The sequence below is a fragment of the Mustela lutreola genome, chromosome 7 (genome assembly GCF_030435805.1).
Source record: "Mustela lutreola isolate mMusLut2 chromosome 7, mMusLut2.pri, whole genome shotgun sequence".
Taxonomy (NCBI): domain Eukaryota; kingdom Metazoa; phylum Chordata; class Mammalia; order Carnivora; family Mustelidae; genus Mustela; species Mustela lutreola.
In genome coordinates, this window is record NC_081296.1 from 124178677 (window position 1) to 124196991 (window position 18315).

Sequence of the window (18315 nt, forward strand, 5' to 3'; positions counted from 1 at the left end):
TCTTCGCTGTTTGGTTAAGTGACTTCCCTCCAAAGTTGTGACATTCTTTGGGGAGAATATTTTTCTTGAGAGCAGTTATTTAAATCGTGTATATGAAGACAACATGTCTTTTCAAGGGGGCAGTATTCTCCATCCTAAGAACCTGGGGCTGGCTCCGTCTTCAGCATTTCTTCCTTCTGAGCTTTCAAGATCTCGCTTCTGAGCCCTGTCATTTGGCCTCTCAGCTCTCTGTTACATTAACTCAGTAAATGACGCCTCGGCTCCCCAAGAGCATTGTCCACTTTCTCCTTCATGAAATCATGAACAAAGCAGGTGCCAATGCTTTTTTACTAGTAGACAGAAAAGGAGGATGGAAACAAGTATCTCCCGGTTCCATCTGTCTTGGCTTGTTTACACTCATCCAGATAGGTCCTGCTGACTGCCAGCCACTTCCTTTCTGCGATGACTTCCGACCACATGGTTAAGAAGTTTGGTATTTTGCATCTAGAAAGCTTGGATGAAAAAGACAGGATTCTTGGTAGTTACTCATCAGGCTTCATTTTCCTGGCGTATTTCCGCAGGGATGGGTGGAAGGACGTTTTGTGATATTTTTCTCGTCGGAGTGCTGCTTCGGTTATGAAGAGTTGAATGCTTCGGACAGGTCAAGTTGGTATTTACCACAGCAACTTCTCTGGAGCCCAGGCGTCTGGGAGGATACTCAGCCTGGTGTCATTTCCATTATTCTTTTCCATTGCTTTACAATTTTAATTTGCATGGTTTTGCAAAATTTGTCTCTTCTCTAAAACAAATTCCTTTTTGTTCCTTCCAGTTTCCTCCTTGTTCCTTCCCCTAGGGAGGAGTTTTTATCTTTTCATTGATGTTTTACAGCCCTCTACTAAGAAGGGCCCCTGGGTGGCGTAGTCGGTTGAACTTCAGAGTCTTGGTTTCAGCTCAGGTCATGATTTCAGGGTCATGAGAACGAGCCCCCATGTCAGGCTCTGCATTGAGCAGGGAGTCTGCTTGAGATTCTCTCCCACTAACCCCCATGCTGCACACACACACTCTCTCTCTCTCAAAAAAGAAATAGAACAAAAAAATGTCATGACTTAGAAAAGGAAATTTAAGTCTGAGCAGAATACTGTAGATTTATTTTTCTACCATTTCTGCTCGTTAAGGTAATTGGGAAAACCATTGTTTCTCTTGTTTTCTTTGTTTAAAATCCAGTTAGGTTAACGAACTTGACATTCTTTTTTTTTTTTATTTTTTTTATTTGTTTATTTGACACACAGAGGTCACAAATAGGCAGAGAGGCAGGCAGAGAGAGAGGGGGAAGCAGGATCCCTGCTGAGCAGAGAGCCCGATGTGGGGCTCGATCCCAGGACCCTGGGATCATGAGCTGAAGGCAGAGGCTTTAACCCACTGAGCCACCCAGGCACCCACGAACTTGACATTCTTAACTGCAGTTTTATTTTTAACTTTCTAAGAGGCTGGTCACGGAAAGTGTGCACTGTTGTGTTGAAAGGATGTGTGACAATTATCCTCATGAAAGACTTGCTGGCTGTGTAGACATTTGAGCATTCATAACAGTTTATTTTAGGTACCACAGTGCTGGCCTATTTGCTAAAGTTATAAATACCAGTAGAAGGAGAGATTAAATGTACAATCATTCTTGTTCTTTTGATGAATAAGAAGGGAAAATACAAAGCCACTACATTCCATATGAAGTTAATGCTTTAGTACTCAAGTTCTGAAAAATACCCAAAAGAACTTTAGAAGAAGAGGAAGCCACATTTATACATACTCAGAAGAATTTTTGAAAGACTGGCATTTTAACGCATAACGGGTATAGTTCTGTCTAAAAGGATATGTTTCCTTGGGGACGGAATCCCTGAAAATAATCAAAGCTACAATAATCCACGTAACTATATACATTCTTCCTCAGCTTACAGAAAGCCAAGAATTTGCTTTCCTAGAAAGTAAATGGAACAGAACAAGATGAAAAACTTTGTTTTTCTTTTGGGTAAACGATAAAGAGGCAAAGTATAGCCCCGCTGTGGTTCCACGGAACGCAGGCCGCCCATCACCATCTGTGCTGTCTTCTCTGCCTGCAAGAATTGTGCTAGTTCTCACTTTGTTTCCTTGCTTTCCAGTTGTACAACCGCACACCGTAGTGTCTCCCCACACTGACATATTTCCCGCACTGCTTCTCCATATAACTGTGGATTGACTACTGTTTATAGACTGTATTTAAGATCAGAGAAGTGCTTGATTGGGAGCCCTGGGGATGGCAAGTATGTAGCAATAAGGCAGGAAGGACCCTGTGTAAGAAAGTGAGCAGCCCTTCATCTCTGGAATGCATTGAGAACGTGGAGAGAGAGAGCTACTTTATGAAATGCCATTTCAGTCACCATGTATGTAAAGGTCTTTAATAATTTCGTCTGCTGGGTGGGTAGGGGAACTTATTTAACATGTCTCTACAGGCTTTGCAAGGGGGTTATTTTTATTCTAGGAGGCCCATGTGATTGTTTTCTCCTCACTGTTTCCCTACTTCCTCCCCAACTTTCCCCACTGCCTTCTGTCCAGACCGTTGCCATCCTAAGGCCAAAGAGAGCGGTTCAAATGGAGCACTAAGACTACCTATAGGTAGTGATCATATTCTTTAAAAATGTTAATGCAGAACAGTGTGTAAAGTGTACAGATCTTAAGTGGGCAGCTCAATGAGTGTTGACGTGGGTATGCACCCCTAAAACCGTCCCCTCCCTCAGGGTGAGACTCCCAGTCCATATTCAGATAGAATCACTGCTCTGACTTCTGTCTCCACAGATTGTTTGCCTGTTCTTGATCTTCCTATGAGTGGAGTTGTAGTCTAGCTTTTCGGGTCTGGTTTTATTCGATGATCATGATGTCTGTGAAATCCATCTACGTCCTCACACACAGCATAACAACAATGGGCTCTTTTTCATTACTGTGTGTTCTCCCATCAGATGAGTATATCCCAGTCTGTTTATCCAGTCTACTGTTGGGGGGCATTTGGGTTGTTGCTAACTTTTCGCTTTGATGTCTAACGCTGTCAAGAGTATGCCTGTGCGTACCTTTTGGTAAATATGTGCATTCCTTTCTCCTGGGTTTGTACATAAGAATGAAGCTCACTGAATCATAGGATAGGTGTATATGTAGCTGAAAGGATATTGCTAGATAGTTTTCAACAGTGGTTGTACCAGTTTACTCCCATCCAATTGTGGGTGAGAGTTCTGGTTGCTCTCTATCCTCATCAGCCTTGGGAACCATCAGCCTTTTTAGTTTCAGCCATTCTGGCTAGTGTGTATTCATTGTGGTGCTGGGCATTCTGGCAAGTGTGTATTTCATTGTGGTTTTAATGTGCATTTCTCTGAGAAGTAACGATGAGTAGAACACCCTTTTATATCTCTATGGCCCATTTGAGTATTCTCACTTGTTGAGTGTCTATTCAAGTCACTTCTTTGAATTTATTAGGTTGTCTGTGTTTTTCCTATTGATTTGAAGGTTCTTTGGAGTTGGTTGATATGAAGTTTTGTCAGTTATATTGTTATAAATCTCTTCTCTTTGGTTGGCTTTATTGCTTTCCAATTGATGTCCTTCAATAACCAGAAAGTTTGAATTTTTACGAAGTTCAATATATCAGTTTTTTATGGTTAATGATCTTTGTGTCCTCATTCATCAGCCTTTACCCAAGGTTGTTATTCTTCTAAAAGCTTTATCATCTTACCATTCACATTATATCCATGATCCATCTAGCACTGATATTTGTATATGGTATGAGGTATAGTATTCAAAGTTCACATAGTCTGTGAGTGTTCACTTGATTTAGCACAATGTCCTGAAAACCTCAGTGCACTGTGGTTGTAATTTTTATAGTCTTCCCATCTGGCAATGTAAGATTTCTAACTCTGATTTTCTTCCAGATAGTCTTGGCTACTCTTAACCCTTTTCATTTCCATATACATTTTAGAAACAGTCTGTCAGTTTCCTGGGGGAGGTTATCTATTACTGTTTAATTGATATGGCATTGCATATATAGATCAATTTCAGGACAATTTATATCTACTCAGTTTTGAATTTTGTGACCCATAGACATGGCATATATCTCTCTATTTAGGTCTTTAATTTGTGTCAGCAAGGTTTTAAGATTTACATGGAGAGGCTGGATTTATTTTTAGATTGTTGACATTTATATTTTATTATCTATTTTTTGTTAGTGTGTAGAAATATAATTGGTTGGGGTGGGTTTTTTTAAGATTTTATTTATTTATTTTGAAAGAGAATGAGTGCAGAGCTGGGGGAGGGGCAAAGGCAGAAAGAGAATCTCAAGCAGACTTCATGCTGAGCAGGGAGCCAGATGTGGGGCTCGATCTCACAACCATGAGATCATGACCTAAGCTGAAGTCAAGAATTGGATGCTTAATCAACTGCACCACCCAGGCACCCCTATATCTGTTTCTTTATACTACCTTCGCATCTAGTAACCTTACTAAATTCACTTTAATTATGCTAATTCTATAGCTCCTTTTGTATTTCTTCATGTATATATTCATATCTTCTACAAATAATGATAGTTTCATTTCTCCCTTTCCAGTTTTTCTTTTATTCCCTTACTGAGCTGACTGGGACTTCTAGCAGAATGTTGCATAGAAGTGGTGGCAGCAAACCTCTTTGACTTATTCCTGAACTCAAATTAAGAATTCAGTATTTTACCATTCAATATGATGTTTGCTGCAAATTTTTTAAGAGATACCACTTACCAAACTAAGGTTTTTTTTAATTCCTTGTTTTCTGAGCGTTTTAATTAAATACTTTTTCTACCTCTATTGAGATGATCATGTAGTTTTTCACTTTTGTTTTCATACAGTGATTAATTACACTAATCAATTTTCAAATGTTGCATTCTTGAAACACACCACATTTGGTCATGGTATATTATTTTTATATATCAATGCATTCAGTGTGCTAATATTTTACCTCAGTTTTTTAAGTTATCTTTTATTTGGAATATCTAGCCCATTTATAGTCAATTTGACTGTTGACTCCTGTCCCACAGTTAGTTTTCCATTTGTCCCATTTCCTCTTTGTTCCTCTATTTCTCCTTTCCTGCCTTTTTTTTTTTATTTTAATAAACCCAAGTGCTCTCTATTACCCATTTTTTATCCTACCAAGTGAGTATATTGGAGATTTTTTTAAAATTCATTTAGCTGTAACTTAGAGGTCACAACATGCATCTTTGACTTACCAGAGTCTACCTGAAGTTGGTACATTACTAATTCCCAACAATGTAAGAATTGTTTCACAATGTAAATCTGTTTACCCCTCCTTGCTTCTATATTGTCGTCATGTGTTTTACCTCTAACTTGTATGTATGTTTAAACTTTACAACTCATTATTTTATTTATCCTTATTACTAACATTATCTATTTTAAAGAATCAGTATTCAGTTTTATCTACATATTTACTCTTTCTGAAGTTTTTGTTTTGTTTTATTTCATCCTACCCTTTCCTACTTCTATCTGGGATTGTTTTCCTTATGCCTAGAGAATTCTCTCTCTCACTCTTTCAAGATTTTATTTATTTATTTGAGAGAGAGAGCATGAACAAGGGGGAGGGAAAGAGGGAAGAGCAGACTGCCCACTGAGCAGGGAGCCTGATGCAGACTCAATACCAGGACCCTGGGATCATGACCTGAGCTGAAGGCAGATACCACCGACTGAGCTACCCAGGTGCCCCTGAAGAGCTCTCTTTAGTATTTATTTTAGTGCCAGATCTGCTGTCAATGATTTCCCTAACTTTTGAATTTTGAAAACTTTTGCCTTCATTTCCTTTTATAACACCTTTATTGAGATAAGATTCACATAACATATTGTTCACCTACATAAAGTGTACAATTCCTTGTTGCCTTTATTTTTGAAGAATATTTTTGCTGAGTATGAAATTCTGGGTTCAGCACTTTCAAGATGTCATTCCATTCCATAAGTTCTGTGGAAAAGTCAGCCATCAGTCTTACTGTTACACCTTTGAAGGTACTGTTACTCCTTTCCTCAGGTCACTTTGAAGATTCTTTCTGTCTTTGATTTTTAGCAGTTTGACTCTGACATACCTATGTATGGTTTCTTTATCTTCCCTCGGGATAGTAAACTTGTTTAGTCTTTTGGTTGATGTTCTTCCTTAATTTTGGCAATTCTTAACCATTCTTCAAATAATTTTTCCAATCTATTGTCTCCCTCCTCTTTTCTAGGATTCTTCCAAACCTTTCACCATGTATCTTCTATATATGTATGTATGTTCTATATGTATCTTTCAGTTTTTCTGTGTTTTTCTGGTTTTTTCTCCCTATTCAATCTGCATAATTTTTACTGATCTGTCTTCCAATTCATTTATCCTCTGTTCTGCTAGATCTAATGAATTTTAATCTTAATTTCATATATTTTATTTACAGATCTAAAATATTTAGATCTGAAATAGATTCCATGTTTCTGCTGAAATCTCAATCTTATCTTCTCAATTATTGAGCATATTAATCACAGGAATTTTGAAGTTCTTGTTTGATAAATCCAATGTCTGAATTACTCCCTATTGGTTGGTTGTATTATTCATATATATTTTTTTCTTCTGGTTTTCAGTCATTTTGTCCTGTTTTCTAGGATCTCTCAGAAGTTTGGCTGAATACTATACATTGTGTATTAAAGGTTATAGAGGCTCTGCATGGAGTTATCTCCTTTTAAGATGGTTATGCTTTCTTCTGGCAGGTAGGTATGGGCAGTTACCGTGATCCTCTTGAAGATTGACTTTAGACTTGGCAAAGGTTAGTTTCGGTTTTGCCCTTACTCCTGCACCAAAATCTCAGGACCAAGAACTACTAAAAGCTCTCTTCTCTTCAGCCTCACAGCTGCTGCTGTTTGCTGGGTTTCTGGAGGCCTCACCTGGCACACATGATTTAGGGACAGCAAACACCTCAAGGAAATCAAGTGACAGCATTTCTGGGTCCCTTCCCTGAGGTTTCCTCCTCTCTGGGATTTTGCCCTTCAAGTCCTAGCTGCTTTAGCATCCCAGACTCCAACCTTTGTCTCTTCAACCAGATAGGATTGCTGCTTTCTACTAGGTATATATTTCCCTGTGCCATGAATTTGCAGTGACTTCCAAGGAGTCAGAATGAATGTGGAGCTCACACCAGTGTGCTTCGCTTCTTTTAGGGATTAGAGCTTCTTTGAGCCCCTGTGTGAGTTTGCCCGGATGCTACATATTAATTACTTAGCTTTCATGTAGTTTCCAGGAGGAAAGCCAGTTCTAGTTACTCTATGTACTCTATTGTGGCCCAAAGTAGGAATCTGGGGGCAATCACTTTTAATCACCAAAGTCATTTCCCCCCAGTTGCTTCTGGCAATGTGAACTTGATTGTCATGGGTTCACATAAGAGGGCACACGGTTTATTCATTTGTTCTTTCACACACAGTTTTTGAGCTCCTACTAAGGCCAGCAGTTGTTCTAGACACAGGTAATACAGCAGTAAATAAGATTTCAGCCACTTCACGAGGTAGAGCCTTTTACTTCATAGGAGGACTGGCTACTAAAGGGTTTCTGTGTCGTGCTTGTACTATTTAAAGGTTTTTTCATATGTGTGGGTGAATGAGAGACAGACTGAGCTCAAGACCTTTAGGATGACAACACCTTCCTATTTTATACAAGTATTTTTAGCCTTTAAAAAATTCTGCCGAGATTAACCTAGTGCACAATTTACACACAGTACGTCAATACAAGGCCACCTTTTGAAAGCTAAGGCATTGTGCTTAATTCTCTATCTGTGAGTTTCTACATCATACAGCCAAGACAAACACATGAAAGACTTACTTTGGATCAGGAATATATGACAATTTGAGTTAAAATTCCCTAGAATTGATTCATGGAGAGCAAATTTACTTCTGAAAGTAAATCTTTCCATGAACATTAACATGAGCTCTAATCAGCCTACCCGTGGTTTCTCATTTTAACTTCAGTTTTTAAAAAACATTTCACAAGTTACAAAGCACTTACTTATATTAAGTGCTTTGAGATACTAAAAAAATGATTTGGTTTTCCCAGTCTTCCAGAATAGCTTGAATGTCACTGGTACCAAGAGAAAACTCTAACCTGAGCACATGTTACTGTTAAGAGACTGCAGTCAAATTAAGAATTTTACTCTTCTGTTCTTTGTTACTTTTTCCCACGTTAGAAATTTCACATATTCTAGGAAACGATAATTTGCAGTTCCAATTCTAATCCATTTTCCTGGGATCAAAAGGCAGTCAAAGAACTAGAACCTCATATATGGAAGCTCTGTAGAAGCGAAACTGTGCACTCATGAGGACAGATCAGAATCCTGAGCACTGTGGTTTGGTGTCCTTGGAATTACAACCCCTTTGGAATGGTTTAAGAGCTACCAGTTAAAACAGACAAAGCCAGACACAAAAGACCTCTTATTGTATAGGTTCATGTATTTGAGGCTTCCATAATAGGCATATCCATAGACACAGAAAGTAAATTATAGGTTTCTAAAGGACAGTGGGAGGGAGAAATGTGGAGTGACTGCTAATGCATGTAGGTGATGCACAGAGGTGAGGTTTCGGGGTGATGAAAACGTTCTGGAACTAAATAGGGTAATGGTTGTACAACATGGTAAATGTACTAAAAACCACTGAAGTGTACGCTTTCAATGTTATGTTATTATATGACTGTTACCCTAACTTTTTAAAAGCACACACACGAACTACCAGCTAGAAAAGATTAGAGTTACTTGGATGGAGCCAATTCTATCTCCTTGCTATTCTGAGAATACCATCCCCACTTGTCATTTATTTGGAAGCAACTCTGAAATATAATTAATTTTATTATGGTTGGAAAATCTTCACTTACAAACAGAAATTAACTTTTGGGGGATAGAGTGAATATGTTTCTTACAGATAACACCAAAATTGCAGCCTCACAGAAAGGGCACCTCCTCGGGACATATTTTGCCCAGGGCTCAGTAGTGTTTGGGTAGATATCGAAGTGTGTGTTTTTTTTGCGATGGTCTCATCCAGCCTGTCGTTACTTTTATCTCCGCACTAAAGGTTCTTCTTTTGCTTTTGGCCTATTTGTCCTTATGGGACCATTGGGCTCTTGCTCTGCACACATTTTTCTTTGATGAATACTTTTCTCAAAAAGTATTTCTTATCAATACTAACTTTAGTTCAGAAGCTGGTTCATGTGTGCAGTTGAATGAAGTATTATTTTATTTATCATGAAATCATTTGTCTTTTTTCTCAAAGATGGTGCCATCGAAACCCCAGAAAGTCATGCTACTCATGACTTTTCCATCTTACTAAGTCGTCTGAGGCTGTACTGTCTTCCTTAACTCCACTGTATACTGTGCAAGTATCTTTGTCCTCAGTAAATTATGTACACTCATTAAACATAAAAGTGTCATCAAATGAGGGGGAATTTAGAAATTTCTTTTTTCACTGATTGAGACATCACATGAAACTTTGCTTTTGTTTCTGGCAGTGATGACCTGTCCTGACAAAAAGTAATTAGACTTTGAAATTTTCAAGATGCTTTTATAGCCAATGTAAATAAAGTTTCAAACTGCAAATTATTTCACCTAAAATTTTTATGAAAAATATATGTTGTAACACAGTAAAATCAGTAATTTTTATACATGTTGAATGGTAAATGTTTTGAACGTATTTTTCAGTAGTAACTAGCTATTGAAAATTCTTTTTAAAGGGGCGCCTAGTGGACTCAGTCAGTGGAGCATGTGCGACTTTTAATCTCAGGGTTGTGAGTTTGAACCCCACGTTGGGTAGAAATTACATAAAAATAAAACCTTAAAAAAATAAGATAAAAGAAGACATTTCAGAATCACTCAGTAAAATAATGCTATAAACAAATATTTATCTTCCCAGTCCATTCTTGTTTTGAAACATATATATCTTTACACTAATGATGCAACATAGTACTTACACTAGCTCATACATTTTAGCTGGGCTTTATTCTAAATATTTTAAGGAAGAATTTTCTAAAAGATATTTATTTATTTATTTATTTATTATTGCACATCACTCCTTTATTATACTGACCTAGAAAAAAGATATAGCACCATTACACTCAGAATGACTACTGGGCCCATGGCAGTGCCAAGCAACTGGAACATGATCAGAAACAGATACAGTGGAAGACACACTTGGACATGGTCAAGAGGCATCTCACTGCCATAAAACATTAATGAGATTTTTTAAAAATATTTTATTTATTTATTTGAGAGACAGAGATCACAAGTAGGCAGAGAGGCAGGCAGAGAGAGAGGAGGAAGCAAGCTCCCCGCTGAGCAGAGAGCCCGATGCGGGGCTCGATCCCAGGACCCTGGGATCATGACCCGAGCCGAAGGCAGAAGCTTTGACCCACTGAGCCATCCAGGCGCCCCGAGATTTTTTTTTTTTTAAGTCATCTCCACATCCGGTGCAGAGCCCAAATACAACCACGAGATCAAGAGTCGTGCACTCCACCATCCAAACCATCCAACTGCCCTGATTCTGATAAATCTTTTAGGTAAGGGAGTAAAGTCTACTGTCAAAGTATTCAGACTTTTTAACTTCACTTTGCTTTTGAGCCTGGTGTTAGTTTTCTAAAGCCAGAAAAATCAAATCCTACTTACGTAAAAATTCAGAAAACTTGTTCTATTGGCATATCTAATGTTATATTCAGTGAAAACCTTGAGTGGTTAGAAGTTCTAATTAGAGTTGATCTCTTTGTGCCCTATGTGCATTATGAAACTTAAGTATTAAGACTTAATGTATCATCTTCATTATGTACACTTTTTCTTTTAATAAGTTTCTACACTGGTTTCATGTGATGTTTTTCAGATGTTAGCAGACAGAGGGCTTCGTTTGCAATATGGCAGCATATTCCGGGATTATTTTAGTATCAATTACAATGTCAGATTTCCATAATTGCAGCATAACTACTTAAAATTATCTATCTGTCCTACTGTGATCCCTGCCTGTACTGGAATATTCTAATATGAACTTTCAACCAACCAAAGTGGGTGAGAAAACTGTGTTAGTTTCTTTTAAAAGAAACACTACCGGGCACCTGGGTGGCTCAGTTGGTAGAGCATCGACTCTTGATTTCTGCTCAGATCATGATCTCATCTGCTCAGGGTAGCCTGCCTGTCTCTCTCCCCACCCCATCCCCCGCCTTTCCCCCCACTCCATCCTCTCTCTCTGTCTCTCAAATAAATAAATAAACTATTAAGAAAAAAAAAGCTATAGATACAAGTAGTTCCAACTAGTAACACTGGCTTGGTCCCCTAAAGAATTAATTCAGTTGTATCAGGTGATAACATTCCAGAGTTCCAGGATTATTTTAATGTAGATTTAAGGATGATCAAATTTTGATTTAATACAAAAACTTCAGAGTGCTAAATTTTGCGTATTTAAAACATCCAGTGATAGCTGGTATTTGTTTTTTAAACCTTAAGTAAGGAATGCATTTCATTTACTTGGTTGACTTCCTCTAGACATAAATGCGATGCTTATTTTTTTTTTTTTAATTGACTTCATTGTTGCTGTCTTAATGGGAAGGTTTAGTTTGATTAGTCAGCTCTTCCTGCTAGGTTTTGGATTTTTTAATTTTTTGGTTGGTTGGTTTTGGGTTTTTTTAGGGCGGTGGGCGGTGGTACCCTAAGAAATTCCTGCAGTAGAAAATACCATGAAACCGTATATGTTCCTTATATAGTTGTGGCATTTAGAGGAGTTTTTCAAAGCTTATGTTGGGAGATAGGGAAGATAAGCAAAGCATCATAGCAAATTCTTTTATTTTTTCATAGTAAATTCATCTTGCATACAGAATGACAAGCATATTTAGCCCTTTTTGCTAACACTGGGCTTCTTTTCGTTGTGATTGCTTTACAAACTTAATGTTCCTCCCTGATAAAAGCCTGACTGGAACTGATATTTGTTTAAAGATAAATATGTTTAATACAAAGAAAATAAAAACTGCACATATGCCCGTCCTGTAGCGAACACCCCTGCAGCACTGGCTGCGAACCATTCCAACAGCACACACGGGCACATTAAACTTGGCACTTGACATGGAAAGTGCTTTCAAATCAGATCTTTGCTCGGTGGGTTTCCTGTGATTGGACTAATGCATAAGTATTTGTTCCTTTGGAGGCATTTAGACACTGGAAATTAATTATTTACTTATGAACCACAGACTTGAGCAACAGTTTTAGGTAAAATTTCCATTTTTAACTTTTTTGTCAATGGATGGCTAAAGCATGGTGTTCTGTTTTTATATTCTAGGACTGTTACTGAATTAATACTATGTATTTCCTTATATCGACCAACCTATTATTTAATTAGCTCCCTCATGTTCAGAAGAGCCTAGAGGTGCTAGAGGATACTGTGTGGTGAAGTTAGAGGCCAAGTGACCTATGTGCAGAGAGCCTGTGGCAAGAACCAGGGCGCCAGGAGGCTGGGCAGTGAACACGGAGACCGCCATTCACGCCTGGGGTGGTCCATGCCTCAGCTTTGTGTCTCAGCACTCTGTCTTTAACAACTGTACTTACCAGCATCTTAAGAAAAGCACATTTGCCCTCTCAAAGGAAACGGGGTTACTGGAAAAAAAAAAGAGAACCGTCACATGATTCCTTCTGTCTTCCCTGTACCCTTGGCTGTCATTGAGGAGTAAGATGTACTATATGTGACACTTCCCATGATATTGCTGATGACTTTACGGGAGGAAGTAGGGAGGCAGTTGGTCCTACATTTCCAGCCTGGCCACAGACTTGGCGAATCTGAGCGAGGCACTCAGCCTCTCCCTGCCTCCATTTCTTCAGCCATGAAATGGGAATATTTGTTCCTGTCCTTTCCTGCCTCACCAGCAGGGGTCAGGTAAAGAAGAGGGGTCAGGTGAAGAAGAGGAAAAATTCTATTAAGATGCCTTGATCCCAAAGATGGGCAGAATATAGAACAGTGACTGTTCTTTAATAATGAAGGCTTTCTGGGGCGCCTGGGTGGCTCAGTGGATTAAGCCGCTGCCTTCGGCTCAGGTCATGATCCCAGGGTCCTGGGATCGAGTCCCACATGGGGCTCTCTGTTCAGCGGGGAGCCTGCTTCCCTCTCTCTCTCTCTCTGCCTGCCTCTCTGTCTACTTGTGATCTCTCTCTGTAAAATAAATAAATAAAATCTTTAAAAAAAATAATGAAGGCTTTCTTTTATATAGCAACTTAATTTTTTTTTAAGATTATTTATTTATTTATTTATTTGCTTATTAGAGAGAAAGAGCACAAGCAGAGGGAACAGCAAGGGGAGAGAGAGAAGCAGGCTCCCCCTTGAGCAGGGAGCCGGATGTGGGGCTCCATCCCAGACCCTGGGATCATGACCTGAGCAGAAGGCAGACGCTTAACCCACTGAGTCACCCAGAAGCCCCTATAGAAACTTAATTTTTAAACGTGTCTTTGCCTGGTTCTGTATAGTGAATAATAACTGGTATTTTGAAATAGAAGTTGAGAATAAGTAGGTTTAAAATTAAATAGATGTTTAATATATTCAGCTATCAAATAGTATTGGGAAAAATTTACAATGTATATTATGGTTCTGAGTGTGGGTTTAAAGTAGTAGGTCATTGCGCTCAGCACATTTGTAGAAGGTCTTGTCATTTGAGCCAACTTTGTTTATATCAGTGGGTTACATAGTGGATCAGACCAAACCATGGTCTTAGCAGGATTTTTAACATCTCTAGAATCTTAAAACCGCTCGCCCAGTGCCATCTCCTGCCAGACGCAAGGTCCCACCTCTTGCCATCACTGGTAGGCGCTGGGGGGCCTCTTGCTGAGTGAGGACTCTGGAGCAGGGAGCCGGCTGCTCCCTTGCTTGTTTGCTGTGTACATTTTGTTCATGGATTTCCTAAAACTTAGAAGTAGTCATGTTACATTAGAACATGCAAGCATTTTCAATTTTTTAAAAAAGATTTTATTTATTTGACAGACAGAGGACAGAGATCTCAAGTAGGCAGAGAGAGAGGAGGAGGAGGAGGAAGCAGGCTCCTCGAGGAGCAGAGAGCCCGATGTGGGGCTCCATCCCAGGACCCTGGGGTCATGGCCTGAGCCAAAGGCAGAGGCTTTAACCCACTGAGCCATCCAAACACCCCATTTTCAATTTTTAATGGAATACCATCTTTTCAAAGGGCCTAGGTTTCTAATGTTTTCTGGGGTCCTTTGCATGGTTTCTCCCATTGATGTGTTGTTTTCTCTATTGTCTTAATAATTTGAAAATATTCTCTTTCCTTTTTATGTGTACCTTCTTCCATTTGGTGCTTATGGTAACGAGAAGGGGAGGACTGTTTATTATTATTTTTTTATAGTTTATTTCAGTCATCTCTCCACCCAACATGGGGCTCGAACTTATGACCTTGAGATATAGAGTCACACTCTCCACCAACCGAGCCAATCAGGTACCCCAAGAGTTGTTGATTTTTTATTAAAATAGACTGAAATCGTGACTTTTGTTCCTATCTTATGTGGCTACTGGATTACTAATCTCTAATTTAAATGTCCTTCAAAACTAGAAACCATTCTTTTCAGGTAAATGCCTGGTAAGTGGCCTGGGGCTGCTCTGAGGAGGGGGAAGCCATGGGACCAGAAGAAAAGTGTCCCAATGCCCCACAGCTGTATTTTTTTCTAAGGAGCACATTTCCTGGAGACACCACGTTCCAGTGGAACCAGCTTTTGGGTAGGAAGGATGTGAAAGAGTTTGTTAACTTTCCTTCAGCAGGTCAAGTGCAGGGGCATCAGCCAGCCTTGACCTTGAACTCCACCTTTGTTCCATGTTTGGGAAATGAGGGTACCTCAGTTTTGCTGACTTGTCCAAATTTGCATCAACAAAGTAAACCGCATGACTCGTATCTTTCCTTTTGGTTTTCATTCCCCTGGTCTCCCTCTCACCGGGGGTTCCTCCTGCTTTCTCCCACTTTCCTAAGGGAAGCTGTGCTTGATCTTGCTCAGTCCAGATTACCATTTGAAGATGAATCAGTCTTAGACTCTAACCCCTGTAACTGTGATTATCTGTGTGGGGACACCAGAAAACTTTAGACCATTTGCAACCGCTGCCTGCTGTCCAGTCACACTGGCTATGCAGCATCCAAGATGGCCTGCAGGGCAGGAGAATCACCAGCCAGAGTGGATATGTTTCTAAAATAAAAGATCTCTCTTCAAATGCCCCTTTTAATATCTCTTTTGACAGACATGAGTGCTTGTTGTCTCTGTCTCTGGCCAAGCTTGTTTCTGGTTTCAAAGGGCTAGTTCTGAAGATGTCTTTGTAACTTGTTTGTTTCTGGCTGTGTTCGTTGCCTGAGAAACAGTTAGCTAAACCCTTTTGGCCTGAATTCTAGAGGAGAATCTGTTACATTCTGACCCCCAGGCTGCCTGTCCCCCAGGGTGCCTGCTCAGGTCTCCTGCCCAGGACCAGGTACTCACCTGCCTTCCAGGAGGGGAATTACTCTATTTGCAGAAACTTGCTTTCCCTTTCTTTGATTTTTCCCATATTCTATCTGGCTTGATGAGGTCCTTGACCCTCATAGCTTATCTCTTTCTCTCCTGCTCTTACTTGCAGTTTTCCAATATGGGAAATTCCCTTTTATTCAATCAAGAAGCAAAAAGTGCTCTTAAGTGAAGTGTCTAGATAGGGTTTGCTTTGGAAGTAGGTAATGGGTTGTGCTGGTTGTAAACGTCAATTTGGATGGCAATTAGGACAGGTTTTTAACCTCTATGAAAAAGCTCTTCTGGAGCAAACCTTTGACAAAGTCACTCAACTGGCATGTAATTAGAATTTTATTTGCATGGGTTTTTTTTCCCTAAGCCTCTCTAGAAGAACATAAGACCTTCTTACAATGCAAGAAATAAAATTATTCTCACATCAAGGATCATCTTTATTCTCTATCTGCCTTTTATGCCATCTTATATTATTTTTATTCGTATTACTCCAGCATTAATTCTCCCCTAAGGGAGTAGCATTTCTTCTTTTTTTGTTTGATGCCTCCTGCATTTATTAAGTAGTAGCTTTTTTTTTAAGCTGGTCTCTTGAATCCCATATTTATAACATTTTATGGTTGATTTTAAAAAATTGATTAATTCTAGCTGGGCTAGAATCATCAAATATGAATTTATAGAGAACTTTCCCTCTTCTGGGATTTATGTAGAAGAAGAGCTAAAGGTTACAAATGTTTCTTTTATTGCTGTAAATATGCATAGTTATTTTAATGTCTTTTAAATGTTTTCTTATAGGGATAGTTGGTACTACCATTGATTAAACGTAAACAATACAGAGTTAAGAATTTTTATACCATGAACTATTTATTGAGAATTTTCAGAATTCCATAGATACTTGTCTTTAACACTTATAAGAGGCATGTATTTTTTCCCCTTCATGGTCTTAAAGTTAGTTTTCCCTTTGTTGAGGCAGGTCTGAATGAGTTGTATCGACTGGAAAACATACACATACCCATACATGGATGTATTGTCGAAATGTGATGTTTTCTTGGTTTGGGTCTTGGCCAGAAAGGTTTGTGTATGGATTTTATTTTTAACAAAGCAGTAAGGGCTTACTTTTTACCAACTTTTGTGTCCGTAAAGATGTATTTGTTCAAGCTTTAAGAAAAGAATAAACCTGTCAATGTACAAACACCTGACACCTGATTTGGATTTGTGGGGGGAGGGGGGATTGGAATTACATAAAATTCTTAAAGAAACACAACAGTATGTATCAGTACTTCTTTGAAGAACGACTCACATTGACTCGTACTAAAACTGTGTGGAGCTAACTGAATGCAGATTTCTTTCTCTGTCTTTCTCTCTCTCTCTTTTTTAAAGACTTTTTTATTTGTCAGAGAGAGAGCGTGTGCATGTGCACAAACGGGGTGGGGGGAGTGGCAGGCAGAGGGAGAAGCAGGCTCCCCGCTGAGCAGGCAGCCTGACACGAGGCTCAATCCTAGGACCCCAGGATCATGACCTGAGCTGAAAGCAGACACTCAACCGATTGAGCCACCCAGGCATCCCTGAATGCAGACTTCTCAAGCACACTTGTCTGCTCTGCTCTGCTCTGCAGAGTCCAGAAAGAATGGAAGCTCCTCTCTCCAGAGACCTCGGCTTCCACTTGCCTGTCCATCACTCTTCCCAGAGAACCCCTGTCATGTGGCCCGAGGGCTCCCAGAGGAACCGGCCTCTACAGATGGTAGCGGAGGTGTGCCTGGACTTTCATTACTACGGTTCTTGGGCGCGGGTTCCCTGGTCCCCTTGCTACTACTCACCCAATCTCCTGGGACTCAGGACCCCTGAGAAGTGACTCTCCCCCTCTACCCTGGCCCCTTATCCCTCCCTTTATCATCTGAAACATCCACCTTCTATCCCTCAAGGCCAGCTTCTCCTGGTTTTCCAAAGAAATCATGACCCAGTTTGATTATTTTGGTGGGAGCAGGGGTTGATGGGACGAGCCTAAGCTCAGGTCCCCCTGTGTGGGTTATCTGTTACTGCATCACAACAAACCCCAAAACATAGTGGCTTGAAACCATAACCACTGATTGATTTGCAGTCCCTGCAGGTCTGCAGGGGCCATGTTCAGAGCAGCTTGCTGGACAGTTCTGGCTCAGATTGGGGTCTTCTGTGTGTTTCAGCCAGCACAAGGATGTTGCCCAGGGCTGCTGTCTTTGAACACTCCCTAGACTGTCCCCCGGTTCTAGGAGTTTCCCAGCAGCCACAGGCTCAGCTTCTCCCTCCCGGGGCAGGGAACGAGCCCAGCTGGGCACTCGAGGAGAGTACCAGCCTCTGAGCTGGAGGGTGCTCTGGCTTTCCTTCTGCTTCACACCCTGTAGTAGACAGAAAAATGGCCATATCCTAATCTCAAAGTCTGTGCAGATGGCCACTTACATGGCAAAGGAACCATCCTGGTGGGATTAGGGTGAGAGTTTTGAGATGAAAGATTATCCTGGATTATCTGCGGGAGGCCCAGAATAACGGCAAGTGTCTTCCCCTGAGAAAGACAGGAGGCCAGAGCGGAGGGAAGATGCTGTGCTGCTGGCTTGGAAGGTGGGGGAAGGGCCCAAAACCTGAAGCTAGGGGTGGTCGCTGGAAGGGTGAAGCCTCCCAAAAGAGCCAGCCCTGCTGACACCTTGATTTGGACGGGTGACATTTGATTTTGGAATTCTGACCTCCAGCTCAAAGAGATAGAAGCTCCCCTCCAGAATGGTGCCGCCAAGAACACAGAGTTCCTGCTCCCCCAGCATGCAGGTGGGGGGCTCTCT